Source organism: Leucopleurus acutus (genome assembly GCF_964270905.1).
Source record: "Leucopleurus acutus genome assembly, chromosome: 13".
Taxonomy (NCBI): domain Eukaryota; kingdom Metazoa; phylum Chordata; class Mammalia; order Artiodactyla; family Delphinidae; genus Leucopleurus; species Leucopleurus acutus.
Window position 1 is genome coordinate 43870454 of NC_139155.1, and position 21154 is coordinate 43891607.

A 21154-nucleotide genomic window follows, 5' to 3' on the forward strand; every position below is an offset into this window, starting at 1 on the left:
CTCTGTTTCTATAAGTCTGATTTTCTTTTCTTTCCTTGCTTTTTTAGATTCCACACATAAGTGATACCATGCAGCGTTTGTCTTTGCCTGGATTATTTCATTTAGCATAATGCCCTCCAGTTTCATCCATGTTTTTACTGTTTTTAAAGGACAACCACCATGTAAACATTTCCTGGCATCTGAACACTGGAGCCCAACCAGTGGGACCTAAAAGTCCCATCCCTCACGAGACCGGTTTCTGAATGGTTACACATATAAAAGAAACACAAACTGGGCTCCAGTGTTTGGCTTTACCAAACATTTCTTGAGAATCTGGAATTTATATTGCATTATCATATAATTGAATGTAATTTTAATATAATTGTATTTAATTTAAATACTAATACTAGTATTTAAATAACTCTTCCACTCTCCACAGTAGCTCTCCTATCTACTTCCTCCCCTGTCTTTCTATTCTACACGCTGCTGTTTTTTTAAATTTATTTTCTTTCTTCTTTCTTTCTTTCTTTCTTTCTTTCTTTCTTTCTTTCTTTCTTTCTTTCTTTCTTGTCTGTGTTGTGTCTTCATTGCTGCGCGCAGGCTTTCTCTAGTTGCGGCGAGCGGGGACTACTCTTTGTTGCGGTGTGTGGGCTTCTCATTGCGGTGCCTTCTGTTGTTGCAGAGCACGGCCTCTAGGCACGCGGGCTTCAGTAGTTGTGGCACGTGGGCTCAGTAGTTGTAGCTTGTGAGCTCTAGAGTGCAGGCTTAGTAGTTGTGACGCATGGGCTTAGTTGCTCCGCGGCATGTGGGATCTTCCCCGACCAGGGATCGAATCCATGTCCCCTGCATTGGCAGGCGGATTCTTAACCACTGCGCTGCCAGGGAAGCCCATACACTCTGCTCTTTGCCACCAAACTAGTTTTCTCCTCTTGACTCCCAGTCCCAGCTTCATCAAGCTCTTCCTACTCTCTCTGTTTCCCAGATTTCTTCTCCATGGGTATCTCCAAGCTCTTTCTCATGTGGAACAATTTAGCTACTCTTAGATTCTCCATGTGTCTTTTCTACCTTGTTTACCCGTTAATTATAACAAAGGCACATACTTAAAAGAAATTATTTTTAAAATTGAGGTATGATTGACATACAAAAAGCTGTCCTTATTTAATATATACATCTTGATGAGTTTGCAGATAAGTGTAAACCTGTGAAACCATGACTATAACCAATGCCATAAACAAAACCGTCACCTCTAAAATTTTCCTTCCTCCTTTCTTAAGACATTCTTGTTATAAGTGTGTCAATGTGATTTACCTAAAACTGTAGCCTTCCTGCATCAACATGACTTAGTTGTTTGTTCCTGAAAACACTTGTTCAGAACAAACCAATAAATAACTTCACTGTTTGCTTCAGGAAATTCCCATAAACCAAGTTATTGGAGATAATAGTTTGCTTACCTGGGCAAAATCTTGTTTATTAAAAACAGGTTACTTATTCAAGACCCTTGCTTTGCTGTGTCCACCAACCTAAATATAAACAAATTAATAAAGTAATAATAAAGTAACATTTATATATTACATGTAAAAATAAACTTTATGTATAATATAAACAGATATAAAGTTCCCTGCCTTGAAGACCCATCTTAAAACACTTGAGCTCAGACCCCAGAGCCGTATAAATATCTCACTTCTGAGTTCCCCCTTCTGAGATGCTGCTAAGATTGTCAAGATTGTCTTCTCTCTTTGGCAGAAAGTTCTAAAAAATTTACCTTTGCTTTATTAAAAGGTGATATTTTGGAGAGATGAACTGAGCAAATAAATATTTTCTCATTTATCTTGTGCTCTTGGTAATTACGTGTTTAAAGGACACACATAAAGACCTGTCTGTATTTATAATTTGCTTTTTCCAGAGAATCCTACTTTTATTTTTATTTTTAAAATTTATTTTTATTGAAGTATAGCTGATTTACAATGTTGTGTCAATCTCTGCTGTACAGCAAAGTGACTCAGTTTTACGCATATAGACATTCTTTTTAAAAATATTCTTTTCCATTATGGTTTATCCCAGGAGATTGGACCTGTGCTATACAGTAGGACCTTGGTGTTTATCCATTCTAAATGGAATAGTTTGCATCTACCAAACCCAATTTCCCAGTCCATCCCTCTCCCTTCACCCATCCCCCTTGGCAACCACAAGTCTGATCTCTATGTCTGTGAGTCTGTTTCTGAAGAATCCTACTTTTAATTAGAAGAAATACAATACTTAGACCCAGCTCGTGAGGTGTCTTTATCTCTGGGATGTGTTTAACTTCTAGTAGACATGAGTGGATGACTACAGCTGGCCTTAGGCAAAATTGTGAAGTAGGTTAAAATGAATTTCAATATAATAAATCTGCTTTGTCTCTATGTCTCACTGAATATTTGACAAACCTACCTGAGGTAACCCAGTCTCTCCTGCTGTCCTGGGACCTGTACTCAGTTCAGTCAACTTGCTACCCAAGTTCTCCCCTATCCCCTCCCACCATCCTCTCTGCCACACATACCCCTCCCACCATCACCCCCTTAACAATTTTAGCACTCCTTGGTATGTTCGTGATTTTATAATAGGTTTGTAATCCTAGGAATCAGAGCAGGAATTCCCAACTCTGATTTCTCATGTCCAGGACTGAGGACCCCTGAGAGTCTGTATTACTAGCAATATGTTAAGAATTTAGCTTTATCCATTTTGGGGTGTGGGAAGGTGGGAAGAGAGAGCATGAGGGTGAAGGGGAGGACAGGGAAGGAAGAGGTACAGAGAACTAAGAAGGGTAGATGAGATTGGCACCTCCTGGCATGTGACACTGACAGTCTCAGAAAATAACACACATTAACATGTTAAAGCTCGGAGTTATGACCTTCCAGTGAACCTTCTCATTTAATCTGTGAAGCCCAGAAAGTTGCTTAAAGTTCTATAATTACAGGCAGAACCAAAAAGACAATTTATCTATGACCATTCAACATCCAAAGATGGGAGTTAACTGGAAAGAAATTAGGTAATCTGCTGGCCCTGAAAAGTTAGGTTTTAGTCCCAGAAAGAGGGGAGGTTTATATTACTGTTCTAGGCAGAATGGAATGACACAAAGGAAAGTCTCAGGTTTCAAGACTTTATGTGATAAGTAATTATTAAGTGACTGCTGTGTACCAGGCACCAACAATGAAATATGTTTCATCCTTTTTTCTCAAAGTTTGTTAAGAGGTGAACATTGTTAGGGATCATTATATTTTTAAAGAAACTTGCCGTCTGTTTTCGACTGCCTGTCAAGTTCAGTTGCTAGGGTATGAAATGACAGTGGTGTGCACGGGAAGGAATTTACATCAAACATGCTGGCTGCATATCCTCCTCCCCTGTGCCACTTAATTACATGATGTCATGAAGCAATTATCGTGACATCTAATCATGAATTTTGTTTGTAACGGAGAAATTTCTTAATGACTGATATATTGCCGTCAATCTTGCCGATGAATTTGGAGGTTTATAAGCCTTGAAAATTACTTGGGAAGTAGCTTTGACTTAATCTAGATAAAAATATGCTTCTCCTCGCCTGTGCTCACAGAATTTATGCTGTAGTTGCAAAATTGAACTACGGTAAGACATGCTCTATAATCTGCTTTAATTATAAGAGAACAGACTGTCTTGTCAATCATTTACTGACAGTTTGTGTTGTGTCAGCAAGTGACGGGAGGTTGATAAAAAGTGCTTCAATCATACAATCCGAATTAGTGTAAAAAGGACTGCACAGATTCCTCTGCTAAGAGGAAGTAAAGTGGTGAAGAAATTGGGGTAAGAATGCAGATCAGAAAATATTAATTTGAGGACATGTTGTGAGGCTCTGTAGGGGAAATGAGGGGAATGGATGCATAAGAGGGCAAAAACTACAAGGATCCAGGCAAATTGGTAACGTTCTCTGTGTTAAAGGAAATAAGTGAAGAAGAGGCAGAGGGGACCACTATCCGAGGAGAATAAGACAATATGTCCTAATGAGAGTTTGCATGGAATGAGGGGCAGCTTTGAGAAGTAAAGGGAGTCAGCAAAATCATCAGGAGGCTCAAGGGACAGCCAGGGCCATTGAGATGTTGGAGTAGCCTCCTGGGGGGGCACCAGGAAGCTGCTCTTGCTGGACCGGAGGGTAAACCCACAGGAACACAGGGCTCTGCTCCCCATAATGAAGCCTGAGCAGTCCCGTGCAATGAGCTGACCTAAGCTATCAGCTACACAGCTTCTGTAGCAATGGTCATTGTCAATGCCAGCTTGAATTCTCATGCTCCACCAGCTTTGTCTCCGTTGAAAACATCCCTTCCCACTTCTGTGACCAGACAGACCCAATAGCATGGCTCAAGTTGCCCCCCAAAGAGTGGCAGATAGTCTGTAATTATTCCTTGAGCTGCAGATGGCTTTGATAGAGGGTGTGGAGTCCAAACCTTGGAGGCGGAGGGGGTGAAGAGACTTTGGTGTGATATAGGGGGGAAAACGTCAGTAAACTCCCAAGCTTTTAGGTCACCAGGTCATCTGCAGAATATCAGTTCTCAGGCCCTAGCGCTGAGCCTCAAACCTTTGCTAATTTGTATCCCTGGGGTGATAAAGAGCGATGGGTTGCGGAATGAGATGGCTCCTGGTGGAAGTAGAGGAGGTGTTACAGATACTGATAATTTGGAGAGGGAATAAGGGCCACAGCTGGGATGTGACTCTGATCCCAACTGGTTGAAGGCTGGGAAGGGACTATAGGGTCAGCAACGTTTGGTAAAGTCCTATACTTGATATGAAGCAGTTCTTTAAAGAGGTGATTTTATGCGTTGCCAGGAACCTTTATTATTATTTTTTTTTTTGTGGTACGCGGGCCTCTCACTGTTGTGGCCTCTCCCGTTGCGGAGCACAGGCTCCGGACGCGCAGTCCCAGCGGCCATGGCCCACGGGCCCAGCCGCTCCGCGGCACGTGGGATCCTCCCGGACCGGGGCACGAACCCGCGTCCCCTGCATCGGCAGGCGGACTCTCAACCACTGCGCCACCAGGGAAGCCCTGCCAGGAACCTTTGATTTGGCAAAATGGCAAAATGTATCCTCTGTCAAAATGTCTGCAGCAAAGTTTTAGGAGCAAATCTTGTGGCAGTTTCAAGAGAAATTGAAGACGGGGAAAGACAGACTCGTTAGAATAATCTAGATATGAAGTGACTGGGGCTTGCATTGGAGATCTAGCAGATGGCATGCTAACAGCTTATCTGAACAAATCATGGAGGATATATGAGAGGAGAAGTGCAAATCCATTCTGGCGCCTCCCAGATGCTCGTCCAGGGCTCAGCTGGATCATTGAACAATACAGATTTGTGGGCTCCACGCCAGAAATTCTGATTCGGGAGGTCTGCGAGGGGCCTCATGGGTGATTCTGATGTAGACTCAAGGTAGGAGTCATTTACCACCAGTTCAGAGGTCTCAACCTTGTCTTCCCATTAGAACATCCTGATGAACTTTAAACAAATGCTGCTATTCACGGCCCACCCTGTACCATCTACATGAGTCTTTGGGAAGGGCTCATGCATAAGTACTCAGAAAAAATCTCCCAGGTGATTTTAATGTACAGCCAAGATTGAGAACCATTGCTTGAGACCATAACGTGGTTGTTAGACTTCAGACTTAATGTTTTCAGAGCTTAGACAAGTGGCAGGGCGGAGCAACCCCCCCTGCCCCCCCCAAAAGAAACATCTGGCTAATGATAATCTAGGGTCAAATATTTGGCATTGGTTACTATCATTTTTAGGAAGAACATAAAACAGATTGGGGGAGAAATGGTTGAATACCTAATTCAAAAGATTAGGATAGTGACATCTAGTGTTGAATTTAGATGCTTACTCAGAATTTCAGTGCTCTGCCCCCACCCTGCCCCTTGGTGAATATTATTTAAAGTAAAATGCAGAGAAATAATTTCCAGTAGTCTTTTAATTCAGAGTCTTCAAGGCTATAAATTGGATGATTTGGAGACCGGCGTGAGGGAGTTAGTGAGTGGGCGTGTCCCAACTCAAGAAATATAATTATTCCTCTTCTTGCTTTCTAGTAAATTTGGAAAAGAAAAAAGAAAAAAAACAAAAAACCCAGAAACCTGACACAGTAATTAACTGAGCCTTCCAGAAACAACATCAAATAATTATCTCAAACAATTACCTGGTGTGCTGAGTTGGAGTAGATCTTTTTACACTCCTGTCTGACCCCAAATCTAGAGCTTTTTCACCCGCTCCCCTGATTAGAGGTGTAGATGCTCATCTTTCCAGGAAGACAGAGAATCCCAGCCTGCCTCAGGCCCAGCCATACAGACCAGAGCGTTTTGGGCCCCCAGGTCGCCCTTTCTCCCTGGTACGTCCATTGCTGGCTGTTCCTGGCTCACGGTGGACTGAAGGAGAAATGGAGACCCCACAGGAAGACTGAGAAAGAACCACACGGGAGCCCGTTCTTTGCCTCCACTGTCTCCAGACAGGTGAGTCCGTCCTTGCTTCCAGGCAAGCAGGCGGGGAGGAGGGGCGGGACGCACCTTCAGTACCCTTCCTTCCTCTCTATGGAAATGAGAGCAGGAAGAAAATAAGCACCACCTTCCCCCAACGGCACACAGATACCTCTCTGAGTAAAAGGTGTCATTTTCTGCAAATAAATCTCTTTTGAATTTAAGTATTGAGAAGATAATAAACCTAAACTTTCTTCAGCATTTTTTTGGAATCTCAAAAACTGATGCAAATAGTGGACAAGTGTATAGAGAATATACAATATAAAGTCTTAATGCAAATTTAACCTATTAAACATAAGATTCTTATAATGGGAGGAAGGCAGTCTGAGAACAGAGGTCTAGGAAGGATCGGCACAATTTTAAGTAAGATGTGGGACCCATATTAGAGAGAGAGCATGAGGACCACATGGAAATCACAACTTGCAGTTTCAAACTATGTCCAAATGGTCTTTATTTTTTATTATTATTATTTTTTTGCGGTACGCGGGCCTCTCACTGTTGTGGCCTCTCCCGTCGCGGAGCACAGGCTCCGGACGCGCAGGCTCACCGGCCATGGCTCAGGGGCCCAGCCGCTCCGCGGCATGTGGGATCTTCCCCGACCGGGTCACGAACCCGCGTCCCCTGCATCGGCCGGCAGACTCTCAACCACTGCGCCACCAGGGAAGCCCCAATGGTCTTTATTTTTAACAATGGTTTTTTAGTTTGTGATCAATAGAGTCTCCATTTCATTTAACTTGTAACTAGGGTTAAGCCATCATGAAATAAATTGGATCTTAATTTTTCACACTGAGGAACAGGCCATTTTGCTAATTCCATAATCCTATCAACAAACAAATTAGTGTTTATTCAATTTGTTAGAAATTTGGGGATCTCACTTGAGCAGCTGGCTGTCTTGGCTTGCCAAATTAATTGTAGTGAACGACCTAATTTCTTAAGTAAAGGAATTTGAAAAAAATCTCAGATCAAATAGGTTTGTGACTAGGCAGCAGAACTGTTAGGTTACCGTATTTCCAGTACCAGAGAAGTCCCATTTTTGGGTCTGAAGCTCTATTAACAAATGCCATCTTCTAATGAGACCTTTTTTTTTTTTTAAAGATTATTTTGATGTGGACCATTTTTTAAAGGCTTTATTGAATTTGTTACGATATTGCTTCTGTTTTATGCTTTGTTTTTTTAGTGGCGAGGCACATGGCATCTTAGCTCCCCGACCAGAGATCAAGTCTTTTTTTTTTTTTGACTGCGTTGGGTCTTAGTTGCTGGGACTACTCTTCGTTGCCGTGCACGGGCTTCTCATTGCGGTGGCTTCTCTTGTTGCAGAGCACGGACTCTAGGCGCGTGGGCTTCAGCAGTTGTGGCTCGCAGGCTCTAGAGCGCAGGCTCAGTAGTGTGACGTGCGGGCTTAGTTGCTCCGCGGCATGTGGGATCTTCCCGGACCGGGGCACATTTATTTGGGCTCAACTATCAGTTGATTACACTCCAAGTGTTCCTTTCTAAGTCAGTTAAGAATGCGTTTTCCGACAGCCGTAGTGCTTATGTAGTAGTTTAATTTTCTAGAATGACCCTCAAAGTCCTATTTAGCACCTCTGTACTTAATTACGGTATTAATAGTAGTACATAGCCGGGATGATAGCATTATTTCTGTGAGGAAGTCAATTCTGGGTTCCACTCAGTGGGGTCAGTTCACATCTCCCCACTCTCCAGTTCCAATACAGCCCACTCTGGTTCTGCTGCTTTATAGCCTCAGAAGCAGCGGTTAGCAGTGAGGTTTCTAGGGTTCTTGTGGCATCAGAGGGAGTCCTGGGCCATTAAAGAGGGCTCTGATGATCAAAGTGGCAGTAGGGAATCACACAGGCATCCCGAGAAGCAACAGGAGGGGCGAAGATCGCACTTGTCCTCAGCAGTGGAAGGAAATGGGAAGTAAAGGTGATGGGAAAGCAGGCAGCAGAGAAGACGCTAGAATCCCCGGTGATTCCAGCACAGTAGGGAGAAGACATCCAGTTAGTAATGCTCTGTTGCCAACACTAGGGGGCACCGTTGTCATTGAAGGGGTGCCCCTCACACGGACTTCAATAACCTTGGAGTTGTATAATGGGGAGGCTCTGTTTTCAGCAGGAAATTGGAGGAAGTGAACTCCTGAATGAGACACCCATGTCTAGGTAAGAGATGGTTATATGTCAGGCATTTGTAAGTCGAAAACGACGTTACAAACTTTTATTTATATGTTATAAAGTTCTCCATACATTAAAAAAGTATAAATTTAATAAACCAGGAGATATAGTAGGATTATATGGCTTCATGCTTTTTTATAGACCAAGTTGTGTGACCTCAACTGATAGTTTCTCTCCAGAAGTGCATTTCGAACGCATCCTTCCGACAGCATTGTGGACGAATGCAGAGAAAGCTAACAATGAATACAGGAAGGATAATTAGGAAGTGACTGAAACAATGCAGGTAAGAGATGTTCAGAGCCCGATCTTGGGCAGGAGATTGAGAACACTTAGGCTGTAAAATTGGACAGGCTTGAGAAATCTGTCATGAAGGCAAGGAGGGAGAATAGCAAAGGGCGCTCACTGGTTCCTGATTGACTAAGCAGGTGCCAGTGAACGCTGATGAAGGAACAGTTTTGGGGGAACAATGGTGAGTTCACTATTAGACACATTGAGTTAGATGCACCCAGGGACTATAGGTATGGAAAGACCCAGCAAGCCTGGATCAATGGGGAGGCCAGTGTTGGAGATAGTGATCCAGGTGTCACCGGCCTGCAAGTGACAAGTAAACGAGGAGAATGCAAGGAACTGGTGCTAAGAGCTTATAGAGGACACATGTCCAGGAAAGAATCTTGCGGATCAGCAGCATTTAATGGTCAGAGAGAGGAGAGATCCTGGCAAGAGTTTATATTCTGGAAAAATCAAAATCTTTAACTGGGTTTACAAAGCACCTAAACCAACCTATCTGCTCCCTGGCTACTTAATACTGTTCAATGATGACTGTTAAGAACACTTATAATGGGCTTCCCTGGTGGTGCAGTGGTTGAGAGTCTGCCTGCCGATGCAGGGGACACGGGTTCGTGCCCCGGTCCCGGAGGATCCCACGTGCCGCGGAGCGGCTGGGCCCGTGAGCCACGGTCGCTGAGCCTGTGCGTCCGGAGCCTGTGCTCCGCAATGGGAGAGGCCACAACAGTGAGAGGCCCGCGTACCGCAAAAAGAAAAAGAACACTTACAATGAACATAAAATAGGTGGCTTCTTCCTCCTTTAAACTCTTACTGAAATATATCATGTAATAATTTGCAAAGAATTTAACACTGATTAAAACAGGATTAAATAAACAGTCTTTGGTGATCTTTTAGAGGAGACTTTTACAGGTTATAAATATGTGCGTTGACTTGAAAATTTTTATTACAGAACAATAAACTTATTTCTGCCAATTTCATATTGTTTTGGTTAACCCTAATAACATCGTTAACGTTTTCATATTTTAACATTGTCAGTAATGATTATGTCATCATTTTCTAATTGGAAAATACATCTTAGTTTTTTTAGGAAGAAATTAGAAGCAAATATGAAAAATATTAACAATGACTGTGATGGTAGAAGTATATTGTTGTTATAATACATATTTAAATTTCAAAAGATTAAATAGTTTTAAAAAACTGTTTATTTTCCATATTTTCCAGCTGCAGCCTGCGGTGAGAACATGTGATTACAAAGTTCTTTTTATACATGTTGAGTGTGCCAGGATTTAAAATCTGACCTCACGATTTATTATGTAAGTCATTTTTTATGTAAAAGGCTACATTCATAAATAGAAAAGTCATTCTACAGTTTTATTTTCTAGTTTTATATTTTTGACCATAATAGAGAAGTATCAGTATTTCATTAGTGACTGAAGACCTGCCCTCATTTCTGTTTCAACATGTGTGATTCTAGATTTCAGTAGAGCTATGGTTTTTCAAGTTCTGATTCCTCCCACTCTAATAGCCATTGACACCACCATTACAGGCACCACTGCTGCCAGCTGAAACGAAGGCATTGTAGCCAGAGGAAAACCATCGTGTAAGCAGCCATTGCAGGCCTGTGCCCCCAGGCTAACTGGAGGCCGGCTGATGAGAGGTCCACAGTAACCGTTTTGTCAAGTTCTTCTCAAGGCAGCCTCTAGAGGGCAGAGAAATCACAAGCCCGTGAGCAGGTCTGTGCAGCTACCCAGTATTCTGCATCTCTTCTTTAACAATGTTATGTGGTGTGCTTTTTAAATTTCATTTCAAATTGATTTGTTTTCATAATATATTTGACCAAATTTCAAAGTTATGAAAGAATATTCTTGTTCCCCAGAAACAACCAATACTACCCAACATCACCAATTCCTTATGTATCTTTTCAGAGACAGTGGTGGGGGGTGTGCATCACCCTATCTTCTCCCTTATTTTATACAAATGGTAGCAGCCATACACCTTATTCCATGTCTTGCTTTTTTCACTTAGTATTGCCTTGGGTAAAATTCAATGCAAGGATATAGAGAGTTTTCTTGTTTATGGCTGCAAATTCTAGCTATGGGTGTGCATAATTTTCCAACTAATAGTTCAGTGAAGGGCATTTAGTTGTTTCTGCAGTGCTACTGAGCCTTGGACATGCATAATTTCATTTACACATTGAGTATTTCTGTAGCTTAAAAACAGGGAATTGCTTCACACAATTACGGGGGCTGGCGAGTCTGGTATCTGTAAGATAGGCTAGCAGGCTGGAAACTCAGGCAACAGGTCATGTTGTAGTCTTGAGTCTGAGCTTCGTGCAGCAGGCCAGCAGGCTGGGAACTCAGAAAGGATTTTTTTTTTTTAATTTATACGGTTAATTCATTCATACCTTTGCTTTGAATTCAGCCAACGAATATTTAATATGTCCCATGCTCTGCGCTAGGCACAGGGTACATAATGTGAGCAAGCACTATTCTTGAGGTGCTTTCACATGCTTGTGACAAATCTGTCACATTTCTGGCAGCTGCCATATTTTTCCCTGCCGGAACCAAGGAGACAATTGCTTCCTCTCTCTTCATCCTCCCCCAAATTGTTTCCCACTGCCCTGCTCCTGCCTGCCAACCTGTTTTGAGTGGCTTAGGTGTATCTGTCCCCCTCCACCCCCAAAACAAACACACACACACACACACACACACACACACACACACTTTCATAGATGGGCAGAGCTGCTGGCCAGAGTCTCTGCCCAGGCTCTTCTGCAAGCAGGAACACAGTCTGCGTAGATCTGAGCTTGTTGTAAGTGCACTTCTTCTCCATCTCTGTCTGATACCCAGTGGTCGAGGACCACAGATTTTCCCCTGTGATCCCCACGAGGAGAGACCCAAGTGGGCCTCCTGGGAAGTGTCTGAAATGCTGGGGAAGCTGGAGGTCCACCTTGGGCTCTCTTTTTCCCCCTAGGGAAACCATAGACCAAGGGGGGGACCTCTTGGTGCAGTGCTGTGCTGGCCTAAGGGAGGGGCAACAAGCTCCAAGAGAAACTTCTCTTACCCTTCAAATTTGGTCCTTCTCCATCTCTGTGGTCCAGGGTGAGGCTTAAGCCTCACCTCCTGTCTCCACCCCAGGTTCTGGGATTTTCACAATGGTGTCTCGTCTATGGATAGTTGCTAGCTGGTCTTCCTTTGAGGGGGCTGAAGTCAGGAATGACCTATGATGCCATCTTCATGACGTCACCCTCCAGAATGGATTTCTATTTCACCATCTTGGAGTAGAACTCCTTTTATTCTTTCTCTCTCTCTTTTTTTTTTTTTTTTTTGCTCTTAAGGTCTTCAACTGATTGGATGGGCTGTACCCACATCACTGAGGGTCACCCCCTTTACTCCTTTAAAGTCAACTGATTGTAGATGTTAATCATGTCTATACAATCCTTCACAGCAACATCTAGACTAGTGTTTGATCAGACAAATGGACACCATAGCCTAGCCAAGTTAACACAAAAAATTTAACCGTCATATCTAGTTACTCTCCACAGAGGCTGTACCGATTTACTCTCTTACCTAGAACGTTTGAGAGGGGCATGCCCAAGGTAGCATTAGAGGATAGTTATCAAAGCATTTTGAAAGAGGTTCTTGTTTGCCTCTGTAAACCATCTTATACTATTATACTAGTAATAGCAATAACTCCACTTGAATTATCTCTTACAATGTTTTGGAGGCTGTTCTTACTTTTGCTGGGGAAGGTGGGGAAAATGATATTGAACTGGATTTTTAAAAAATTCTCCTTAAAACTTTAAATTCCCTCTGTAAACAAAGTCTTTCCGAAGAAAATCTCTCTCTCCCCCGAGGACACTGCTTCCTCTGTAGGCTTCTCAAGAAGAGTGCTGAGAATCATCCTTGCTCTTGTTTGTCTCTTCCAGGTCATGGTCATTTCTTCTCCTCCCCAAAGCACCCACTCTTGAATCTCAAGTCACCAGGCTTTTCAACCACTTCTCTACATTGCTAGTGTTCTCCACCAACTCCCAGATCACATTCCCTCATTTTTCTCTCTCTCTGTTTTTTTTTTTTTTTTTAGTTCCTGGATCACTGTTATTCTCTTCAACTGTATTTCTGTTCCAATGATTGGCTATTTGAGTATCTACACAGGTGAAGCTTTCACATTCTGCTCTGGTTGAACTGGATTTTTAAGGGTGAGTAAAGATCTAGGCAAACAAGGTACGAAAGGGCTAAAATTCAGGTTTTGTGAATAGGGAACTACAGAGTGAGATTCAAATTAAGTTGGGGCAAGATCCTGGCCATATATAATTTTCTTTCTTTCCTCCCTCCCTCCCTCCCTTCCTTTCTTCCTTCCTTCCTTTCAACTGAAGTATAATCGACATACATTATGTTAGTTTGGGGTGTACAACATAACGATTTGACATTTGTATACATTGCAAAATAATTTATTTAGACTCTATGAGTATATGATGAAAGTCATGAATATTTTCATTGTAGGAGTAACAGGCTAAAATTTGTGTATGTAAAGATAACTTTGATTGTAATGTAGAAGGTCAGTTGGGGAGAATTGTTGCTAGGGATTCTACCAGGCTAAGGAGGTGTGTCTCTTGGGGTCATATTATTTCTTAGATGATATTTTTGTTCATTGTGCCACATCCTGGATTTCAGAGGCCAAGGTAAATATCCTGATTGGCAATGTCACCCCATCACCCGGGCTAGAGTTGTTCTCACTGGTGAAATATCTCCAGGGTATCCCAAAGAAGTTAGGTACTTGGGATACCATAGCCTTATTGGTCCTGTCCTTTAAGCTGAGTAGGACAAGGCGGGGGGATTTTACTTTAGGTTCTCTGAAGATGGATGGGAGTAGAAAAATGTAATTTAGTGGATAAGTGTGTAATTTTGGAGTCTGGGACCCAGGAAGTCTGGGTTCGAACCTAACGTCTGTTTTGCGATTGGCTATGTGATCTACAGCGGCCACTTAATCCCTAAATGCCCTTTCCCTTACATAAAATGTAGCAATGAAAATAAAAATAGTACCTTTGCCACACAGAGTTATCATCCAAAGTACACACAGGGCAGTGCCTAGCACATACTAAATCTTAATAAATGTTAGCTATTGTTGTGTTTGTTTATATTACTTTGTAGCAAGCTAACTCTTTGGGAAAAGTCCTTTATTTAGTGTTTCAAACTCCCGTTTGCAAAGCAGGAGTAAAGAAATAATGTTAGTAGGTTAGAGACATATAGAATATAATGTTGCAATTAAATAATCATAAAATCACATTTATATTAGCTTTGTTGCTTTTTAACTTTATCATATGGAGTAAGGGTATTACTTGATAAAATATTTATTTGTGTCAGTATGTGTGTTGTGTGTGTGTGTACTGGATCACCATGTAAAATGTATTTTTACTCTAGCTCACAATAAAAAATAATATATATATATATATATATATATATATATATATATATATATTTGCGGTACGCAGGCCTCTCACTGCCGTCGCCTCTCCCGTTGTGGAGCACAGGCTCCGGACGCACAGGCTCAGCGGCTATGGCCCACGGGCCCAGCCGCTCCGCGGCATGTGGGATCCTCCTGGACCGGGGCACGAACCAGCGTCCCCTGCATCGGCAGGCGGACCCTCAACCACTGTGCCACCAGGGAAGCCCACAACAAATATATTTTTAACAGTTTGAAAAGAAGCAGTGAGGCTAGAGCCCTGAGGCACTGTCAAGACCTGAGACTCCCAAATGTTGCAATTGTTCTACCCTAGGAAGGGGAAAATTCAAAACACCTAAGCTTCTACCATGTTCCTGTAGGACCTTCCTGGGATCCTTGGTCGGTAAGAGAATGCAAAGGGGAGATCCTTAGCTTATTTACTGTCTGCCCTTCTAGACACTCCTGGATTCCCAAGATCTAACAGAGGTCCAAGTTGCACTATTATACAAAACAAAAACAGAAACAGAAGCACAAAATGAAAAAAAGCCCTATATAATATATCCTTCACTGTAGCCAGTGTTTGCCTCTTTTCTTCTGGGTCCCTGGGAAGCCTGAGAACTGCCTGAAAGGGTAGTCAACCTCCTGGTATATAAATGGGTGGGAAGTAGCACCAGGCTACTGTGAAAGGGCACCAGAAACCTGGTATCTATTGAGAACTATTGAGAAGTTAATGCCACCAGGAGGCCTGTGGCATGGTAGAAATTCCATACTATAATAAAGTGTGAATAATGGATAAGACTTTCTAGAAAATTGTCTTGTGGCCCCAAAATAATGTAGGAGGCTGAGAAGAAAACTTCCATTCTCTCCTTTTAGCACTTTGACCCTTTCTGCTGCTGCATGCCCCTGTTTTTTCAACTTGGCCATATAAAGATGGAAAAAAAGATTTGGGGGAAGAGTATAAAAATTAAGAATTTAAATAAATAAGTCTAATAGATATTATGACAATAAATGAAAATTTAAAATAGATTTAAAAACTGAAAGCCTAACAGGTAAAAGATAAAAGGTAGAACTAGAAAGATAAATTTTTTTTTTTTTTTTTTTTTTTGGTCACGGGACTCTCACTGTTGTGGCCTCTCCCGTTGCAGAGCACAGGCTCCGGACGCGCAGGCTCAGCAGCTATGGCTCACGGGCCCAGCCACTCCGTGGCATGTGGGATCTTCCTGGACTGGGGCACGAACCCGTGTCCCCTGCATCGGCAGGCGGACTCTCAACCACTGTGCCACCAGGGACGCCCCAGAAAGATAAATTTTAAGATGAAAGCACAGCCTGTGAGATCATAAAGTTAAAAAAGTAAGGAAACCAAGGTTAAGAACAGGAAAAAAGAAAAGAAATACAGGACAAGAATTTTTTTTTTTTTACCATAGTAAGTCAGTGCAATTTATTATTGTAGTTAGAAGCACAACCTACCATGTTCTCATAAAACAGAGTACCAGTGAAGTACGAGAAAACAGTTCACAGAGATGATAGCCCTTTAGCCTTTTGTGACTTCAGAACTTAAAAAGACAAAGGCCAACTAGGACTTCTATTTGACATTCAGATAGTCACTTGCTCAACACTAACTGAGTTAGGAGATAGCTAAACATCTCATTCTTATTTACTTATGGTGTTCTCAGAAAGTTCCTATTTGGACGTGGACAGTTCTCAACCTGGCAGCACATCGGAGTTTTATCTAAGAAGCTTTAAAAAATTACCAAATGCCCAGACCAATTAAATCTGGAGGGTGGAGCTCAGAACACGTCTTTATGTTTTCCCAGGTGATTCCAACTTGCAGCCAGGCTGCACGCCACTGATGTATCCCTTTCAGAAAGCCGTTGCATGAAAGCCATATCGTATCTAGATAGTACTGTTTATTCTAAATTTCACCAGGAAAATGGACTTTTAGAAGACACAGCTGCGCTTCTTCTAAAGGCGCAGCTTTCTGTTTCAGAAGCGCTGGTCCTTGGAGGTTATCTGGAGCACTGCTTGAAGAGGACGGGGTCCTAGTCTTGGCAGAGGAGGCAGAGTTTCAGGCTCCGGCAGAAACGTAGAATGTCCAGACGCCCGTGAGCACCAGGATGATGTATGCCGATACCAGCTTTAATCCATAACGAGGATTTATGAAGCTCAGGGCTGACACCAGCAAATGGGGGAGAAGAACTACAAGAAGGGTGTACCAGTTTTTCTTCTCACAGGCGTCCAAACGCACAGTGCCCCAGAACACGTGCAGCAGTATGATCACCAGCGTCATGGAAGCTGAATTCAGGAAGCACTGGGGAGGGTCTCCGTGAATGCCCACCGTGCCCGGCCCCAAAGAGTCAGACAGGGTATTTACAAAGGAAAATACTCCACTCATGATTCCAAAGCCCAAACCAGAAACATAAGCTATTAATCACATAGAGGGTGCCGTCTCACCTGGGTTTATACTCTTCAAGCCCACACGGGCTTAAAAAAAAAAAGGTTTATAATATGCAAAATGGCACATTTCTTGGATAAGGACTGAGTCTAACACTCCAAAGATCAGCAGATATTTCTGTATTGGTCCATCTTAGGACAAGAATTTTTGGTTGGTAAGATTTTGTGTTTGTTTTTTTTTAATTAAAGCATTTTCTAGAGTTGTTTTATTCCTTTCAAACTAACCATTTTAAAACAAAAGCTTTAATTTTGTGTGTGTGTGTGTGTGTGTGTGTGTGTGTGTGTGTACATGTGTGTGAATGTATAAAACAAAAGAAAGACACGGGGGATGAGTGCTACCAGCTCCCTCTTCTGGCTTCTGGCTAAAGTCAGAGTTACTCCTTCCGACAAAGCCCAGACACAAGTGGGGACATCTCACTCTGATTCAGTTTCTGAGGAAACCCCGAAAAGGTGCAACACATTTACAAACCACTGCTCAGATATGGAAGCAAATGTAGGCTTCTCAAATATTCAATCATGAACTTAACGGAAAGTGGGCAGGGGGACACACACATGTCAGTTCACTGATTTCAGTCCTTTTCAATTCAAATAGTCTCTTTCAACTCCACCTTCAAATTTCCTCTTCTCTCCCCATCTCCAAGATGGCATCTATGGGGTTGGGTTGGGGGAGCTTTAAGGGTTCTCATGGTGACAAGGAATTGAGGGACTTCTTATCCACACAGGAGAGGAGCAGTCCTTCTGAGCCCTCTCTGGTTCCTGCTCTGGGGTTTGGTGTCCTCTGAAGCGTTAGTGACTGGTAATACCTGGCGGTGTTTGGTATTGTGATGGTGTCCACAGCCAAAATCCACCATTTGCCCATCAGTTTTGAAATGCTTGACATTTCTCTATCCTGGGCCTCAGAAAGCCCACTGGTCATCTCAGCGTTTATTTGCGACTTCCTAGGGCACACACTAGTGTCTGGGTGCACTGCACCCTCCACTCAGGCATGGGCAACCAGGCGTGGTATTTCAGGTTCATCTACCTGTTCTCTTCCTGTCACATGTGATACAACCTCTTCTTGGAGGCTCTCAGATTTCCCAGGTTCTATATGGTGAAGGAAGCAACTAGCTCCAAGTTTCCCTCCTATTTGTCTAGATACATCTCCTTCTTTGTTCCCTCTGGAATTTGGTCTGGAGCAAGTTGCCAGAACACATATATCTTTTGCTCCCCTTTTCTCCTTTCCCTTTCCACCTTCTCTGGGAATGAAAAGTAGAGTCTTTAACCTTCCTTTTCGCATGGCAGGGATCCCCCTTACAGCATAGCCTTGCTTCTCCCTATCCCTGGCTTAATGGTAAAGTGGGCAAAGTCTGGGTCTTGATGTACTAACTGAAGCTTAAAGAATTTAGAAAACAATTTCTCTTCTAATAAACCTCATCTTAGTAATCTCTTGCTAGGGACTCAGAAAAAGGTACTTTGGTCATCAAAAGCCCAACATATAGCTCTATCTTCTGGGAAGCCGTTGATTATGAGGGTCCACAGGGAGGTTAGAACTGATTTCCCCCATAAGCAGTGCCTTCCCACAGGCAGGAATGGAGAGGAGCAGAGTGGAAGGTCACACCCATCCTCTTGGCCATTCACCTGTATCTAGGAGGATTCTGCCTGTATAGCTGTGCTCTCCTGACTTGGAAGTTAGGGCTGCCTCTCAGTGGTTTTGCAAGGCTGATTCTACAAGCACCACCCTTCCAGCTCTGCGGAGTCCACGGGGTTAGGTGCAGTACGATGCTGGTTCCCACAGGGATATATGGAGATGTGAATGTGAGGCAACTTCCGAACAGTTTGAAATAATTCCTTGAGATTTCTGATGTGGGCTAATCATAAGACATTAAGTCAACACAGCATCTTCTCATTACTTCCTTCTTACAAATAGGTCCTGTCTTATTTCCATCTAGGTCAGAGTTTCTCAGTCTTAGCACTATTAACATTTTAGGTCATATGGTTCTTTTCTGTGAGGGGCTGTCCTGTGCGTTGTAAGATATTAAGCAGCATCTCTGGCATCCATCCACTGTTTGCCAGTATCAGTTCTTACCAGTTGTGACGACCAGAAATGTCTGCAGACATTGCTGAATGTGCCCTGGGGAAGCAAAGCAGCCCTGTTGAGAAACACTAATTTAAACCTTGGTCTTATTTTGATGTCGTTGCGATGTTTTAATTGTGTGCTTTTAAAAAATATAGAAATATTTTACTTACTTCTGATTCTTGAAGTAGTAAAACTCATCATAAAATATTTTCCACATAAGTTTTAACATTTTGATAGTTTCATCCATGCGTGGCTTTTCCCCCCCATTTGTAGCCATACAAATGTTTAAATAATTTTCTTTATAAAAATGGCATTTACCGTTCTGTTTTGAATTTTTCTTTTTTATTTAGTAATACTTGTGTTTCTTATTTTTGACTTGTCTGTTCATATCCTTTGACTTTTTTATGTTGAGGTGTTATATTTTTCTTCTTAACTTGTAAAATATATGTGTGTGTGGCTAGAGAATATCAAGTTTTGCTTGTTATGTATGTTTCAAATGTTTCCCAGAATTTAATTTATGTTTTTCTCATATACAGAAATTTTAATTTTAATATAATCAAATTCATCGATATTTTCCTTATTGTTTTAACTTTTTGGGGGTCATGTTTAGGAAAACCTTTCTGATCCCAAGATTATAAAAATATTCACCTATATTTTCCTCTATCTCCATTTTAGTTTGTTTAAATTTTTTTGATTATTATTTTATTCTCCTTTAAATTTTTCTTCATTTCTGTAAATTTTTTGTCTTCTTCTTCTAGATCATTTTTTATTAAATTAAGGTAATTAATTTATTTATTAAATTATTTTACATCTCTGAGCTTTTGCAGTTTCTGCTTTGTAGTGTTTCTTCATAGAGGCACTTCTCTAAGTTTAAAAATTCATGTTAAATGTTTGCTCACAAATTTCAAGTGCTTCATAGTCATAGTTTTCTGACAAGTGCACTCAGCTATTATTAAGTTTTGTTGTTGTTTTTCACAATTTTTTTCCTGTAGTAGCTTTGTGTCAATGCTGTGCCCATCCTTTACCCAATAAAAATGGGCTATTTTAGGGCTTGCCTGGTGGCGCAGTGGTTAAGAATCGCCTGCCAATGCAGGGGACACGCGTTTGAGCCCTGGTCCGGGAGGATGCCACATGCCGCGGAGCAACTGAGCCTGTGCGCCACAACTACTGAGCCTGTGCTCTAGAGCCCATGAGCCACAACTACCGAAGCCCGCGCGCCTAGAGCCCGTGCTCCACAACGGGAGAAGCCACCGCAATGAGAAGCCCTTGCACCGCAAGGAAGAGTAGCCTCCGCTTGCTGCAGCTAGAGAAAGCCCGCGCACAGCACCGAAGACCCAACGCAGCCAAAAATAAGTTAAAAAATTTATTACAAAACAAACAAAACAACAACAAAAAAGGCTTATTTTATGACTCATCAGTAAATGATTTGAGTTTTCCTAGAAGAGAAGTTCCTGGGGGGTAGAGATTGGGCAGAAAGATCAGGCTAGTTGAAGGACTTCTTTGCAGCCTCAGAGAGAGTCCACCTCCTGTAGAGGGGGTCTGTGTGCCCCCATTTGCTGTGCAGCCCTACCCCCTTTCCTTCTTTGGATGAGACATGGTTCAGGGAGACTCAGCTGCCCCCTTACCTCATCCTCCCCCTTTCTCAACCCATTTCCTCCACTTGTTGTTGCAAACAAGGGACATAGGTTTTGCCTCTAAGAGGGACTCCCCATTTTCAAGAAATGTGTTTTTGCTACGCCCCGTAGCATTCTCCATGCTCTCTTCCCCCACACAGGCATGAGTTCTGGCTGATCTCTGCTGATCTGGGCAGAGCTCACATGTTTTCGAGTCTGCATAGTATATCGGACTCCTGGTTTTGCTGCAAATGGAGTTTGTGGAATTTTATTCCTTCTCCTTTTTGCTTTTATGTGACTTCCACAAAGTGAACAGGGAAAAATCCTAGCTTAGGGTAGCCATGTGTATCCTGGAAGTCCTGAGTTTAGTTTCTGGCAATTTTAAAAAGCTGTTATTCAGTCTAGTAGCTGTTAGTACTACTTCCAGATTTTGGAGGAAGCAGTATGTCATCTGCAAATAAAGATAATTTTTTTTTAATCAGAGTTTTTTCTTTGGAGTATCGTTGCTTTACAATGTTGTGTTAGTTTCTGCTGTACTGCAAATAATTTTTGTCACTGCCTCTTCAATGTTTATAGCACTTAATTCTTTACCTTGGTCTGTTGTTTGGCCAAAACATTTTGGAAAATATTGGGCACTATTGGT

At 42.2% G+C, this 21154-nt stretch overlaps 1 pseudogene across 1 annotated transcript; it reads right to left on the bottom strand.

Annotated features, from left to right (window-relative positions):
- Window positions 1-16430: 16430 nt before the first annotated feature.
- On the bottom strand, window positions 16431-17758 carry LOC309970949 (gamma-secretase subunit APH-1B-like; annotated as a pseudogene). Its single transcript has 2 exons — window positions 17563-17758; window positions 16431-16974 (listed from the first exon to the last, which is right to left on the bottom strand). The product of its transcript is annotated as a gamma-secretase subunit APH-1B-like (transcript).
- Window positions 17759-21154: the final 3396 nt, after the last annotated feature.